Source organism: Molothrus ater, chromosome 3, assembly GCF_012460135.2.
Source record: "Molothrus ater isolate BHLD 08-10-18 breed brown headed cowbird chromosome 3, BPBGC_Mater_1.1, whole genome shotgun sequence".
NCBI lineage: Eukaryota > Metazoa > Chordata > Aves > Passeriformes > Icteridae > Molothrus > Molothrus ater.
Genome location: NC_050480.2, coordinates 6,617,835 through 6,634,977, shown reverse-complemented (window position 1 = coordinate 6,634,977; position 17,143 = coordinate 6,617,835). Strand labels below are relative to the sequence as shown.

The following is a 17,143-nucleotide window of genomic DNA, read 5'->3' as shown; positions in this document are numbered from 1 at the left end:
TACTACAAAGCCAACCACAGGAGAAAGAAAACATAGTGCTCTTTTCCCAAAAATGGTGAAGAAGAAGCAATACAAAATGTCCTTTATCTTGGAGCCTGGATGCTGTGGTCTAGCCACAAGTGACTGGAACTGGAACTGAAACACTGCCTTCCTTCCCTGCTAGCTGAGGTACATCTAAACACCTGGAACATGGTGCAGCTGTAAATTCCCTGCAATAACCCAAATGAACAAGAAAAATAAATACTTTCAGCTATGGCTTTAGAGTCACCTTTGGGTGTTCAAGCTACAATAGCATCAACCCCAAACCTTAGATGAGGCAAACTGACAGGTGCACCTGTGCAAAAGCTGAACTGTGCTCCCTTAAAGGCTCCATGCATGAGAAAGCACATGCCAGAAAGCCTCTAATTCAGGCAGACAGGATCCCTCTCTGGATGCCTTTAGATACATTTACACACTCTCACTGAATCTACAGGAATCCTGAACATGTGCTCCAAAGCACTGTTACTTCTTTAACACACAGCCGATCTTATTTTAAGCACAGCACGCCCCCTCCTTCACTTTCTACAAACCATAGTGACACTGAGACGAAGCCAAATGCAACTTGTCACCACTTCTTTTATATAGATTTTTCCCCTTCCACATCTACCAGTAGCTCCATCACACCTCATTTTAATTCAGAAAAATTCTACTCATCTCTTCCAAAACACAAGTTGCCTTCCAAAACAGCATCAGCTATGTTCAGATCAACTGCAGCTGCAACAATAAATGAAGTAAATATACATGCTGTGTAATGCAGAGTTAACAGAACATTCTGTTAAAAAGGGAACTAAAAGACAATTCATTGGAATGAAACTGGCACTGGACAAAGATGTGTCAAAGAAAAAAAAAACAAAAACAACAAGAATGGGCTAAGACATCAATGCTGAAGGAGATTTAAGTTTGGGCTGGTGACAAACTGGAGGGCACAAACAAATGATGAGTCTGCAATTCTTCCAATATTCAGATAAGATATATTCAGGTGGTTCCTGAAAACAGTACATCTAATTCATTGTGCAACAAGACTTGTGACTTCTCACCAAAACTGTTAAATGTATTCTATGGCAAGATCCTAAATACACTGCCTTTCAAAACAACCCTTGAAAAGCAGTGATCTTATGGCCTTTACAAGAACAGGAACTTGCACATGATAATTTAAGGGAAAAGTAAGGCGTCCAGTCTTAGCTGGTAATTTTAGAAATCCATATATGAACTTAATAGAGCACACAGCATTATATAGAACTTTAGAGTTTAAAACAGAGCTCCAACTGATTTCAGTGACAGCTGAGAGTTCTCAGTATCTCTTCATATCAAACCACAGGAAGTCAACTTACTGATCCATATGGTGATGAATGCACAATACTGGTTACATACAAAATATGTGGTTCATATCCAGCATTATAAGAAAAAAACCCTCTATAGCAGCCAGCAAGAGAATAAAATTCTCCATAGCATCATTCAATTCCCTTGTAAAACAAACCCAAACATTTTCCTTTCCAGCAAACCACAATTTTATCCACTAAGTAACTGCTTACTTTGACAGCTTAGTCCCCAACAAAATATGAATTAGTTTCCAGAGCCCTACTGTCCTATGGGATATGCAAAACAGGTCATGGGGGGAAAAGAGGCAGGGAAAACATCACCATCATTCAGCTACAGCTATTTTGGGTAAAACTATAAATGATACTCACATATCCTTTGTTTCAGACTAGGAGGAATTCTCTGAGTTTTCAAGCAAACCTAGAATTGGCTCAAGCTTTATGCAGCCAAATTACTTTATAGATACACAATGAACATCATGTAAATTTCTTCATAACAGCAATGCTGCCATTCCCTGCTACGTTCTTACACCATTAAAATCTGGTGTTGCACTTCTGGGAAAGAGATAAATAAAAATCTCCTGTCCACTCAACAAGGTACAGTTACACAATACATCTTCTTCACTTCTTAAGTCAGTTTTGCTGCAGCTGCAGACATACTTCACCCAACAATCAGTTCACTCCCTGCAGGCGTGCAGATGTCAAACTGTGGAGCTGCACCATAAATCTTTATCACTGAAATAGCAAAAAAATGTTCAACATCCAGTGAGTGTGGAAGGATTGGAAACCTCAGCAGATACAAAATATAAAAGCAGAACATAGTAATTACTTAGGCCTTGCATTTCCAAATGACCAGTAGGACTGGTTTCTGATCTTAACACAGATGCCTGAGATCAAGACATTCTCTGGGCAGTGGGGACTCTTGCATGTATGGCACAAACTCCTCAAATTCAGGAGAAACAGCATCCCAGGCTAAACAGCTCACAGATAATCCCTGTACACTGCTCTACTCATACTGAATGCACAACAGACCTGGAATAATTCTGAGAATTAGATAAGCAGGATTTGGTCCTACCTGTCCCTATCATCAAGTTGAAACCACTCAAAAGCAAGATACATATCTCAAGGGAGCTGAGGCTTTAGGGTTCATGGTTAGTTCAGGACAAAATGCTAAGTTTTAAGGATGAGTCAGAACTCTCAGCAAACATGGGAAGGCAGCTCTGAACCACCATTTATTTGTTCTGTGCTTGTGCAGGAGCTAAGCAGAGGCCAGTGCCCTCAACACAACCAGAAGGTCAGTGCTCCATTGCTGTGTGCAATAGCAACACAGCAACATCTCTCTTCATGGTAAAGCTGCCTTCCTGAAGCTACAAGGCTTGAAAGAAAAAGGAAAGAAAAGTAATCTTGTTGACTTTTCTTGTGTTTGTCTTTCTCCCAACACTGTAAGCAACATTAAAAAAAAAATAATAGTGCATTACTTCAAGTTTCGAATCGTAACTACTCTTCTCAGCTAATAAGGTCCAAAATTATACACCCTATGCAGTTAATGAAATTGCAAGAAAGAAACATGCCTCTTCTTCTCCAGTGCAATCATCTGCAGTAATATTTCTGAGGAATTAAACCAACCCACAGGAAAACTACTATCATGCTTGGTGCAGAAAAGTACCTTAAAACAAAGATGTTGACTGTGCTAACAAAGTCTTGGAGATTTTTCGTGTGTGGCCATTCAGTCACAGTCACCAGTTAAAAGGCACAAGCAAGAGGGGAAAAGCATTCAAAGGGATGAGTAAAGGAATTACTCTCCATTTAATCTGCAGCTCACCTACTACAGTACTGAGCTCACAAAATGGAAGTGACTTACTATACTAACCTACATAAAATAAAGATTTCTCTGTTACATGGAATTGAGAAGAAAAGGGGGAAAATACTCAGGAATCTCCAGGAGAACATTAAATTCTTCTTAGCAGTTTGGAATTTAACTCAAGAAATCACCAAGTAACTTGCTCTATATTCTTCCTTAATATAGTTCAGAGAAGCAGAGACATTCATCAGCAGAGTCATATAATGAATAAAAACATTCAGCAGGAGGTGGGCTAACTACATTATTTACAAGCAGGAAAACCACAAATGAGCTATTGCAGCTTTCCAGAATAAATACTGATGTAGGATCTGGTTCTGCACTAGCTTGCACTTCATTCAGATGTCACTGTTCCACACAAATAAACAAAACAAAACAAATCTGAAAACCCACTACTGTTCTGTCTTTGATTTTATACAGGTGTGAATGACTGCCCATTATTTCAGATGTCATGTGGTCAGGCTGAAGTCTAATATTCTGTTAATAATTTTTTTCAAGACAGTTCCCTTTAAACAATCAATGAATTCATTAAAAGTTACTCTTTTCTATCCATGTGCTAATGAAGCCAAGACTGGACTAAAACCCCAAATTCCACTGCCCACAGACTAGTAAGAAAACAAACTCATTTTAGTAATCCTACCACGTCAGAGCACCAATTCATTGGTGACCTTCCACACCTGTAAAAGAAAAGGGGCAAGTTTCTAAAGTCCTGCTGTACCACATCAAGAATAAGAACCCTAAACCACTGTCATTTCAGGAATATTAAATGTGCAACAGCAGGGCAGAGAAATAGTTATTCCTTCCCCTCATCCAAAAGTATGCACAAGAGCTGGCTGTGGCAGAAGGCCATGGAAGGCAAACTCCAACCCTTGCCATACTTTCACTGAAGAACTCTGACAGACTCAATGCCAGCTCCAATTCCACTATTCCTGGTATATCATAAATAGCTACCTTGGGACACTTCAAGAACTTTTGCCATTTGAACCTGGCAGGGTGAAAAGACAAATTACAGCAATTTGTACAAAATGTTTCTGATCAAACGAAACACAAAGGAAATGCAAATTATAATGAGGCAGCAAAATCACTCAGAACTATCTTTATTAAACAAACTGCCCCATAAATAACTTCTGATGCAAAGCATTAGGTCCTATAAATTACACTGTGCCTCAGAAATAGTTGCTATCTCCAAAGTAATAGCTCATGAATAGTTCTTGAATTTTTCTTTTGCAGTACTATAGAAAAAAGAAAAATTCCACATTCCTCTGGTATGTCATGACTAAGTTGCTGTAAAAACAGACTGACTACTAACCAACCTTTGGGCACCCTACAGAATGTGCTCAGAGTTCTTAAGCAGTAAACACCAAAACAAAGTTACTGAAAAATGCAGAGTATCCATCCTTGATGGAAAGCTGACTTTTACTTAGCACATTTGCTTTAAAATCAATTCCTGACAGGGCAGTTCAGAGTGCCACTGGAAAGAGGCAGGAAGCAGATACTCAGAAGCACCAGGCAGAGAAAAAGGAGGGGTAGGAAGAGGGAATTTCCTGATCCACAGAAGTGACACTATTATGAAACTGCCTACCTATACTGTATTTGTCACCTTAATTGATGATTAAGTGCAAGGTTTTAAGAGAACTTCCCTCAACCTTCAATTAGAACTTTTCTGAGCAATACCTATGCAGATACAGCTTTCCAGGAGGTAATTCCCAGCATTAGTTGGAGATAATAATCAAAGAGTTTCTGGTTATCTCTGTTGACATAATATTTGACTTCCTGAAAGCATACAAAGTTTTATGGGTTAAGTTTCCAGTGTAGCAATAATCTGAATTTTGCAGCTTGACAGTTACTTGCTCCAACACCACAACCATCAGTATTCCTCAAAGTCCACTCAAGCTGAACATTAAGACACAGCAGGAGACACTGCAAACCTATGCCATAAATAGGAAATATGAGACAAGATTTAAATGTATGCATTTCAATTTCTGTAAGGCATTAAGACACTCCAGGAAAACTTCTCTGAAATGCCAGTGGCATGCATACCACGGGCATATCACATGCATATCATCATCTGCAGGAAAGATTTTGAAAAGGTGAGGTACAAACAAACTACCATATGAGTTACAAGAAGATTAATTTTTATGGAGGTCCAAGTTCAACACGCATAAACAGTTGCTCAAAACACAATTCTGGCAAGCATCCACCTGACTACTGCAGTAAAGAGCACTTCCCTTCTGAGAAATAAAACAATTGCTGCTGCTTCAAGCTCTACAATGCTGAAGGTACAGGAGAGGGAGGAAAGAGGACATCACAGCAACAAGATCACAGAAATAAGATTAGAAAGGGTACCCAAACAGTATGCTGGAAGTTTAAGCAAATAAATAAAGCCCTTAAACACACAGAAGTTACAAGCCACCCACACCTTCAGGAATTTCCACAACAAACATTTCGAAAAACTTTGAAGAAAAACAAATTAAATTGGAAGGAACACAAACATAAACCTGGATCCTAGAAACTGCTTTTCCACTGAATTTTTAAATCGCCTTCACAAATCACAGCTGTGCCTCCATTTCTTTGCAGAGATATTTCATATGCTAATGACCACATACTCTTCTCATACAGGTTTTCAAGGCAATATATGCAAGTACCCAATATTACTGTAAATTATTTTCTCACCAGGAAAGTAACTGAAAGAAAAAAAAGTATATTTACAAGTCTCACAACCAGGAAAAATACACACATTTTAAAAGTATACTATAAAAAAAGTGAAGCAAAATAATGAAAATATTCTCTCTTGACATCTAGAAAAAGCTACAGTAATTGAAGCATAATTTTAAATATTTAACCAGTTAATGGCCTCAAATAGTTTGGCTTTCTTTAGAAGCTCAGCAGGAAATATGAACTGCTTTAGTACCATGAGGGCATCAGTGAATTAACATCATGCTTATCTCCATTAACTGAGAGCAGAATCAGGCTTAGAAATGCCTTCTTCTTTCTATCAGACAGACATGACAATTTTGGCTCATAGCTATTAAAGTCAATGCCTCCCATGTGATGAATCCACCCCATTCAGATGTCTAAACCTTCTCAGATCTTGACACATCACCTGGGAAATGGCCTTTCAGTGGAGAGGCTGCTTTTCTCTCAAAAAGAAAAAAGTAGCAGGGAAAATAGCACCTAGGTCTTTAAATACCTGGCATATAAAAATATGGTATGAGACAGACACTAAGGCAAAGAGAGAGAAGAGAATCTGGGCTTATTTGTCAAGCCTTATGCTTAAATTGTGAGTCTGAAAATGTCACCAAGCAGCACATTTACAGACTTCAAATAGTCCTGTCTGATGGGAATACTCTGAGAAGGGACATCAGAAGTAGCAGTGCAGCTCTTCTGCACTGTGCTTTACAAACACACAACAAGACCCCAGCCCCTGTGCTAAGTTATAATGCTTAATTCAAACGTGCAGTTTGACCCTGCTTCTCTTGAAGGTAATGAAAATTCTGCCACAAGCTTTTAGGAGGGTGTGGGTGGTGGAGGGTTGTTTTATTAAAAACAATTATCAGCATACCAAGAAGAAATCCTTGTAGCTTTGCCAAAATGACTTAATTTACCATCTTTCATCTCCTGTAAATTTCCTCTGACGCTTTCCATTGGAAATGGATTTGTAGCCCTGATGCTGGAACCATGCTAGGAATGACCTTTGCACCCTGTCACTGTAAGACTTCACATGGCAGGGACAGGGAACACAGAGAGAGCTGGAGAAGGTGTGTCTGAGAGAAACTGAAAATCTGAACTAAGAGCAGGAACAAATGATGGCCTAATGTTAGCAGAAGTGCCATGCAAATCTAGCAGTCATAAAGTTTTCTTTACTGCCCTAAGAAGCAGTGGGATAACATCAAAACTACTAAAGAAAATACTTGCCCCAAACACATGAACTAATTTGATCCAACCTCATTTGACAGTGATGTGTTAGAGAAAATTGTTTCTTAAACTGGAAAGAGGAAAAAAAAAAGAAACAAGACAAGAAACTTCTTTTTAGAGACAGAATTATATATTCTTAATACCTAGGCTTTAAAGTGTAGAATTTAATTTTGCTGATCATGACCTGTCATCAGTAAGAATTATCAATAAACATTCTACTTCCTAATTAAGGTAGATGGAGGAAAAGAAAGTCACAAGGTCACATGGAATAAAATTATTCAAGTTTTGAATAATCATATGACACTTTGATGTGAACAAAAGATTTTAGTGCCACAAATTCAGCCTGGTTAAGAGCTGAATGCATTGAGGCTTTAGAACAAATCAATGGCCAGCAACATATGAGGTAGAAACTTTTGTAATTGTAACTATGATCATACACATGGTTAAATACATTTACTGACAATATGAACTACATGACCAAGACAAAGCAAAAACTCTTTAAGAGGTTTGTTTCCTTATTAAGAAAATTTAATGGTGAAATTAAAGCAAATTTTTAAGTACTAATATCAAGACTTTACTGGACGAGAGTCCCTCCTATTGGTAGTGCCAAGGACCACAAAGTGAATCTAATATTGTCAGTAAGCAATACAATTTCCATTAAATCATCTTAGCTTTGGAGAAGAAGAATGTAAAATATTCAAGACAAGAATAGCTAGACAACAAATCATCAGCTCCTTGCCCCAGCTGCACACTTTTTTCTCTCCCAGAAAGTTTAAGCAGTAGGCTACTACTGATAAGATCAGATGGCATCTCTGCTAAATCAGCCAGGAAGAGACTTTTCAGGCATCACCATGAGCTCCTGCAGCATATACGCAGCAGGGTAACTGCACAAATACTCGCTGAAGTACCTAAGAACCTGCACCACCAAAAGCAACTGGTTACCAGATCACCTTCTCTGAAGTCAATGTTACTCAAGGAAAAAATGAACCAAAAAATAACAAGTTAATGAAATAATTCACACTAGCTGTGGTAATACACGTTGTATGCCATTTTCTCTTGGTAACCTGATCTCTAAATAGTGTTTGCATTTTCAGTTTGTGGGTTATCAGCAATGGAGATATTAAGTCATCCCTTATTTTCAGAAAAACCAGAAACATATAAGGGCATAGAGTACATATTCTTAGCCAGCCTGCTTATATCCAGAAAAACCCATTTGACTAATTTAATTTCAAAAATTAAATTATGACTTTTATAAAGATACAGAAATTTAGAAATACATCTTTTGTTACCCAGAAGTGGCTGCTAGCTGTGAAGGTGAAAATAGTCAATACTGGAGGTGGAGTGACACTACAGCAAAATGACAATGGTCTTCTCTGCAAATTTGTTTGCATAGGAAGCAGCTTCTATAATTTCCTTTAACATAGAAGTTCAGTGAGAAAACAAGTCTCTTTTGTGTCAGTCCCTATCAAAATTATAAAAGGATCTTTTTAAATAATCACAAAATAGTACATCATGTGTTTTCTAGAAGTTGGGGGAAATAGAAGGAAACTATTCCAAGTGTGTTAACATAAGAATCCTTGTCTTTCAGTTACAAAGTATACAACGAAAACAGTGTAAAGACACTGAGTGATACCATGCCAAATACCACAGAACACACAAGACCAACACTTGCTTTTTGCAAGGAATTACCATCACCAAAATCAGACAGTTATTTTGAAGATCCCTCTTCGTGGTTAGAGACGTTCTCATTGCAAAAAGGAAAGTTTTGGAAACTGTTATGGAAAAAAAATGAGGCTCACTGAATTTCTACACCAACCAGCTACCAGAGGAAGCTGGTAGCCTCAAAATTTGTTTCAAAACTGTAGCTCCCTTGTATGCTGGAGGGAATCTGAGAGGCAACCAGGAGTTGTAGTAGGTGAGCCACAGAAGCCTGGGCTGTCACAATCCTTGCCTCTTTCTTTTATAAGAACACTTCCAGATCTTCACAGAACCACACCGACAGATTTCAACGTGCTCTTGCAGCTTGCTTGTTAACTGGATTGTGCCCCTCTGCCCACGCAGGCCCCAGCAAAACAAAGTTCAGTGGATTTAGCCAGCCTTAAGACACCTTCGAGTCAGCCCCCACCCAAGATAAAACCAGTGAGTTGCAATCAAAATGTGACTTCTATTTCCTCCTCCTCCTCTTGTTACTATGTGTCCTGCAAAACAGTCAGACAACACAGTGCTTTATTGACAAAAGGCAGCGTGGTAAAGGTGAAAGAACTTTAATGAGCACCAACAGGAAATACCTCGGGACTGTGGTGTCCCCACAGCACAAATGACATTTTCTTAAACCACCGGGCAGACCAAAGTAATTGCAACCCTTCCTATCACTTCTTTATTTTAGTTTCAGGTATTAAAATGATAAAGCTATACTCCCACTTAAGTTTCATCCTTTTTAGACTACAGGAGTAAAACAGATCACAAGTTCTTACTCACAGCCAGAACAAACAGCCCAAGGCTCCAGTTCTACAAAAGCTAACAAGGCAAAAATGATTCATGATAGTAAATCAATTGATCTAGTAAGAAATGTACAGGGTGTTTATGGGAAAACACAGTACAGATGCACCTGTGGGTAAGCCCTGTGTGTATTTGTTCACTTTTTGCTACCATTCTCCACACACAACCCCTGTATTATGAATGTGGCCAATAAAATCATGAAATCTTTGGAAAGACTAGGGAAAAAAACAAAGAAAAAAATACCAATCCAAATCCAGAAACCAAGATTCTAGCCATGGGAAGATCAGACTGACACACTGATATCCACACCACTTTAGAAACAAAAACTCAGATTTAGAAGGGATGAAAAGCAACAGAATGGAAGCAAGGAAGAAATGCACGAAGCCTCAGTTGAGAAGGTAAGTTGCTTTGGAATAACACTGTCCATGGAAAATCTCAGAGAAAGGAAAGGAGGAAGGACTCAGAAATGGAGAGCTGTGGGCCCTTGAACTCTGAGACTGAAAGGAAATGAAACAAAAGACCAACAAAGCATTGCTGTTCTAATCCCACAACATTTCAAGGAAATGTAATTATTTTTATTAACATCTACAAATGCTTTTTCCTCTCCCACTTGGAATGGCACACTAAACTCACTTTTTATTTCCACAAAAAAATGACTGTAAATATCCACTAAATTGCTGAACAAAATATATCTTTTCCCCTCAAAATGGCACAGAAAAATACCACAGTTCATAACATCTACAAGGTCCCTATGACAAGCTTTTCAAAAAAGTTGCCAAGAGAAGGTGCACTAAGAAGCTGATCCCTAAGAATAAAAGAAATCTGCAATATTGTGTAACAAAACTAATTTAAATCAAACTGTAAGTCTGGATATGGATAAGGAAGAATTATGAAACACAAAGTCATAGGAGTCTGGATACACCTCATGTGGATTTTATCCATGGTGACCGCTAGTAAACCTAATTAGGCTGTATTACTAGAAATAAAGCAAACTGACCTGTCTGAATAGAAGATTTTTGCAGTTATTATTAAGCCCAATGTCATGTTTAAACTATTTGAAATAAAAATCTTGTCGTTAACAAAAGATTGCACATGACTGACCTAAATCACTTGCATTTTTTAAAGATTTTGGTCCACATTAGAGGCATTCCCAAGCTTAATGAGGATTTTAGAAAAATAATGTGTTGAGGTAAGTTAGGCCAGAGTAGAACAAAATATTCCAGTTGTTCAGCCAGAAAAAGAAAATCAAATTAAACAAGTACAAATGCTTATGGAAGGAATGCCTGCTTTGCCAAAAGATAAAGAGTCTAGAAACTGGCCTTTTCTTTCAATCCTGCCTCAGTTATCCACTGTAGGTTTTTTATTCAGGTTTTAGAGCTTGGCAGAAGGATCTAATTGCTTCTGGAAGTCTTCTGCACAAATGGAGACTGTAAATTTTTTACACGATAAAAGCAATTAGAGATGCTAAGAATAGGTTAATATTTTTCAAAGACACATCCAGGATAATTCATTACAGTTCACTTTCAGAAAATAATATGGGGAGAATGATTTCCAGGATAGCAGCCTACACCCACTTTGTATCTCGAAATCCTGTATTTGCAATTTATTCCTAAGAAAACTTCAAAACAACACTGGTCTCTCCAGCCACAGTTATGACTCAGTAGTGAAATTACTGTTATTTGCTGCTGCTATTCAGGATTCAAACACTGATCTATGGATGTAAGGTAGAGCTTCAAAAAGAAAGGTAGCTTCTACCCATCTTTGTAAAAAAAAAGAATATATACATTCTAAGAATTGAACCATATTGGACCAATTAAGCTCATTGCTTTTGAAGCACAATATCCACACTTTAGTCAACTGTGATATAATAATATGCTGCAGGTTATAAAAAAATACATCAGTAAATCCAGGAGAGATGGGCCAAAAGACAAGGAAGGAGCTTAATCAGGTACATGCACAGCCTCATATCCTGCACAGAGGTTAAAAATTCAAACAGACCTTCAGCAGCACATTGCACAGTTATGATCATACCATAAAAAAACCCTACTGGATTAACCCTTAAACATGAGATGTCCTAGTAACAGGGAATTTATTGTGTTGTCATGAGGTTTATAATGCCCACTGAGCAGACTAACTCATATAATTGTATTTCTCCATTTGTCCCCATTAGACCAAAGCATGCGAGGAATTTCTGTACAGAATAAAGGCATTTCTAAAATTCCTGGAAGCTAAGTATTAGTTAGCTTTCTATCTAAGCAAGCCACGCTCCTTTGCAACAAACAGGACATTACTGACAGAAGTCAGTCAACCTGAAGACACACACCCCATATATGCCCCAAAATAGGCAGCCTTGGAGTACTTCGAAACTTCCCCTGCCCAGCAGAACAAAAAGAGCCAAAAAAGAACACCCTTTTAAATGTATTTCTACTTAAAATTAAGAGTTTTGATTAAAAAACACTTTGTGTAATGGAAATGTGCAAAGAAACAAACATGTTACAATGGATTAATGCCTCACTCTACTGGAAACTAATAAAAATCAAGTAGAATTAACTGGATGGTCTCACAGCTCATTTGATCACATCTGAACTGTTGATAAACTTAGAGTCATTAGTTTACTGTGTTCAAGGAAAGAATCAAAACTGAAATAAATGTGAGAAAAAAAATCACAATTTAAAAGGTTTAAACCTTAAACACAGAACTAACACTAAAGCCTGCATGGGCAACCATTCTTCAACATATTTTCCTACAAATAATGTTGCCTTCTTTTTCAAGTAATTTGGTGTAGAAGTGCATCTGTATAAAAGATGTTTACACAATATCCTGAAACATAGAGATTTGAAGGTCATTTTCTATTTGGTTTTAAATGTGAGTTGTTTCATTGCTGAAGAAACTTCTTCTTCAACCTAATCATTCTTCATCACTGAAGAAACTTCTTTCACCCTAATCAATAAAAAGCATTTAATTGTTGGCTGCAGCTGTGTAACAGAAACAACAGATTACAGAAAATAAGCAGTAAAGTGTTATTGAAAACAATGTCAGAAATTTATGTGTCAAGAATGCCACAATGTCTTCTGCATTGATGGAGCCCCATCAGTTCATATGGCTCACCTGCAAGCAATGAAACAACTCACATTTAAAATTAGGAATATGCCTAAGCACATTAAGTGGCCTTGACAAGCAAGATGCTTCTCCTTTCCCAGAAAGAACTGAATAACTGGTTTTGCTTATGTCAGACCAGGAGGTATTCCCATTTTTATGACTAGAATAAAAAGAAGTTGATACCTTTTAGAATGTAATCAGGAAAAAAAAAAAGTGTTTCTGATGGGTTAGATAGTACTAAGGTTGGAAAGTACTGAGCACCAAAGTCTACTTTAAAAAAAACCAAAACACCAAAACTTGAAAAAGTTGATTGCTAAGTCCTTTACTGTCTGCTAAGAATAGGACCTAAATGAATGATTGTTTTTTAACAGCTGTTTTAAAAACAAAACATAAGCAACTCATAGCTGAAAATGGCTGTGATTTTGTTCAGGACCTAATAGAGATAAATAACAAAGAAAAGGTGCAGAAGCCTACAGATAAGATTTTGTTTTCTTTTGTAAATAATATGTAAAAACAAACCTAGCTGAAAAAGGGGATTACCTTTTTTTAAAAGAAAAACCATGAGAGAGATCATCAGAAGGATAACACAGACAACCTCTCCACAACTCTGTCTTGAAAAATTGGTTGTATGGTGATAAAACCATTTCCAATATCCAGAACAGATGCTGCACAACTGAGTAACAGAAGTATGAGACCAATGATGACAGCCTAGTGTATGACCATATCAGCACTGCATAAACACCCTGCATTTCAGTTCTACTAGAGACAAAATGAGAACAATTGAATCCATCTTCCAAAGCTTTCTTCGGTGGGAAAAAAACAAAAATACAAACCAAACAAGAACAACAACAAACTGAACAGAACCAATCAAACAAAAATTTTACTAGAGGACAGTTTACAATTTTCCAACAAGAGCACAGATTTAATCAAGTCACTGACCTCACATGGTATTGGTGGTGCCCTCCATCTTCCCTCACTTTCATCACCACACATTTTGAGGTTTATTCTATTATTCTTTCAATGCATCCTAAAGAATATTGTTCTAGTTTCTTTAAAAGCAATTCAAACTGGAGCCATTGGAAGGAAAGAAAGTTTTCCCAGAACCAAAACATCTCCAAAAGCTTCTTTTTATCACTACAGTTCTCTTTCAAGTTCACCTTATCAGCCTTCGTTACCTCCCTTACACTCTTGCGTCAGAGTGGCAACTCACACACAAGTAGAAAAGAAAAAGCAAAGTGCTTGGAATTCTCAACAGCTTTTTCTGGTAAGCTCCAGTTGCTATAATTAGACAAGCCTTTTTCTAAATCACAAATACAACTATCAATAGAGATAAAAATGAAAACTAGCATCAAATACATAGAAGAAGCCAAATCTAAATGTTCCAGTTTTTTCCTGTTATCTCAAAATGTGCCCTGATTTAACCCTCAGAACACAAATATATTGGCTTTTTCCATGGCTGTGTTAGCATAAAGGATACCTATGTAATATCAACAACAAAATTAAATCATCTTGTTAACAAGTCACAAAACTAATACTGTATAAGAGTAGGGAATGCAATTATGTTTTCACTTAAGCCAAAGATAGGGTTTTAGAAGCAAAGCAGCTTCTGAATCACAAAATAATTAACCTGACACTTCTAACCAGTCTAATGGCATTGCAAACAACAAAAAAGGCTGAAATTCTACAAAAATTTAAAACTCAACTTCACACTGTAGAGACCTTACTTTCTACACTTCCTGAGTTAAACTTGCAGCATCAAACCAAAATATGAACAATTAGTTCAGATCTCAATTCTTTTACCTGGATTAATTTTTTAGATAAGTTATAGCTCTAGATTACAAGTTGATAAAGTAGCCCTAAAAGATCTAAGTACTAGAACATGAAGCTTCTTAGTTCCCCTAAATATAGCAGCAGTCACATGGCTGTCATTAAGACATTAGCTTTCCCGTGGTAGAATACCTCCTAAACCTTTCCCCCAAAAAAGTCAGATTGTGGTTCAGTTTTACATGAAACACAGCAGATAACATCTCAGACCCAGAACAGTCTCTATAAAAACACACATCCACAAATGCAACCTCAACTCAAACCCAAAGACTAACGAAACCAAAGGCTAACACCTCAAAACTACACTGCTGAAAAGCAAGAAAAAATTATTTGTTGCTCAACAGGAGTCTGTGATCACTGACCAGCTGTTTATTAGCCTTTTCTTAAAATTAACAGACTATAAATAAACCTTATTTACTTCTAGAAAGAATAATTTATTTTAAAAAAAGGCAGTTTAAGATGACAATCAGTTCTCAGGAGTAAATTTGTACTCTGCACTTTGTACACATACACACACATCCCAGTTCATACCAGTTCCCTCACCAGTTCCAATACATTCGCATTGCACTCTCCATTACAATCAAGCCAATCTGTGGATATTTGGCAGAAACCCACCAAATGCCAGCATCCAACTGACATCCACCAATAGATACACCAGGCCCCAAGTTTTATTCCACTGATGGGGAAAATAAATTAATACACACTATTTTATATGGTACATTCAAATCCAAGAGCGCTTCACACGCAGCAGCTTTCTGAACTCCCTGGTGTAAAATTTGTGCTACTTTTCCTGCTGTTCAAATAGAGAAGCTAAAAAAAAACTGAGCTGAAAGCACTTCAACACTGAGTCCTTTAGAGAGGTGTGGGCAGAGTCCATGATTTCTGGCTGCCAGCCTTCCACTTCTGCCACTACTCAGCACATCTCTGACTTTAAAAACCACATATAACCTCTTTCTAATCAACCACTTGCATTGTTCCTCCTTCTGGGGAGAGAGACAGGAGAGGTCAGGATTATATCAAAGCACAGGTACCCTCAGTAACTCCGCTGCCCCAGAGCACTGGAGGGTACCCGACCTCTCTAAGAGCTTGATTTTGCCAACTCCCTGATCCCAAGAGGAATGCCAGAGACTGCCAGTTCCACTAGGAGGGCTGGCCCTCAGAGGAGACACCCCTGGAAGTGTCTGCAGAATAAAGACATCATTCACACAGACACTTCCCCCAGCAGGCACCAGCCACTGCTGGCTCTTCCATGTCACCTCACAAACCCTCCTGGAAAGCTCCCAGCGCAGAAGCCTGGACAGCAGAGCTGGGAGCAGACAGAGGACCACAGCAACTCAGCCCTGGAAATGGGAATAACTAGTCTTCTCTGAAGCCTAAGAGTCCTGCTAAGGCACAGCTGGAGCATGAGAGTGGAAAAATAGCAGGAAAAATAGGCCAGCAAGAAACCTTATTCCAGTCCAGCCTTTCCAAAACAGTGTATTATTTCCATCAGCAGATGGGAAAGCTTATTACAGAAATCTCAGGTACTGTCAGAGCCTTGCAATGATGCATTTACCCATTAAACAACACCACTGAATGCACCAGCACCCAACACAATGGGTCCTAAACACGCTGTTGCTCTGATCATCTAGATATGGTTAACTTGGTTGTTATTATTATTATTTACAGGCTATCAGCTGGCTAGATCCACTGCAGACTACACCAAGTTCCTGCATAAAAAAATACCCTTGGAGCCATCATATTTTCCCAGTCTTTCACAGCTTCTGTATGCCAGTGACAGTTTTAGAGGGAAGATTCTTCAGAAGTACTTTTAATTATTATTTCCTCCTTAGCTAGAATGCATTAATTATAGCCTGTTCCTCCAGATAATAAGAAAACAAAAAACAGTGCAATATGAACGCTACAAGAAACTTAATTACTGAGTCAGATGTCCTTTAGATGTCAGTATGACTACAGAGAGGAGCAGGAAAATGAAATACACACATATCAGCCTCAAGTTGTTAGATCAGTTATCAAAACAATGTCTTTCCTCAGCAACTTCATTTTGAAGAGCTTAACCACCTAATTAATCAAATGCCTGTTACATGTTTCAAAAATATGCTTTTTTTAAATAAAGGAGGCCTGCTGATGTATTTATTACAAAGCAAATGTGGTAAATGGTTCTGTATGCAAATACAGAAGTGCAGCATGACTTTGAAGTTTGAAGGTCAGATACAGTAACCATTCTCATCAAGGTTCTTATGTCAGACTGCATCTTCTGGTTTACATCTAAGTTTAGGAGGAGGAAGAAAGAGAATTAAAAAGAAAAAAAAAATAGAGTCAACCAGTTCTGTGACAACTTAAGAAGAACTGGCACAATATCATTCACCTGCTTTCCTTTAAAAATCTACTAATACCCTATCTCCCACAAAATGAAAAGTCTGCCAGGGACACACAGATTTTCATTCTGCTTTTCAGCTTTGATTCTCCTGATGAAAAAAACAATCTACTTAAGTCAGCAACAATTTTATATTAAAGAAGAGAATGTCATCTTCTCCATCTTCACAGATGTTTCAAACCCTTATCATTTCAGAAAGCTGAAGGATTTTCTTGT

The 17,143-nt window shown here is 37.8% G+C and overlaps 1 protein-coding gene across 10 annotated transcripts in view; it reads right to left on the bottom strand.

Annotated features, from left to right (window-relative positions):
- Positions 1-17,143, bottom strand: part of CDC42BPA (CDC42 binding protein kinase alpha) — a 183,360-nt gene that overhangs the window by 164,509 nt on the left and 1,708 nt on the right. The window lies entirely within an intron of this gene.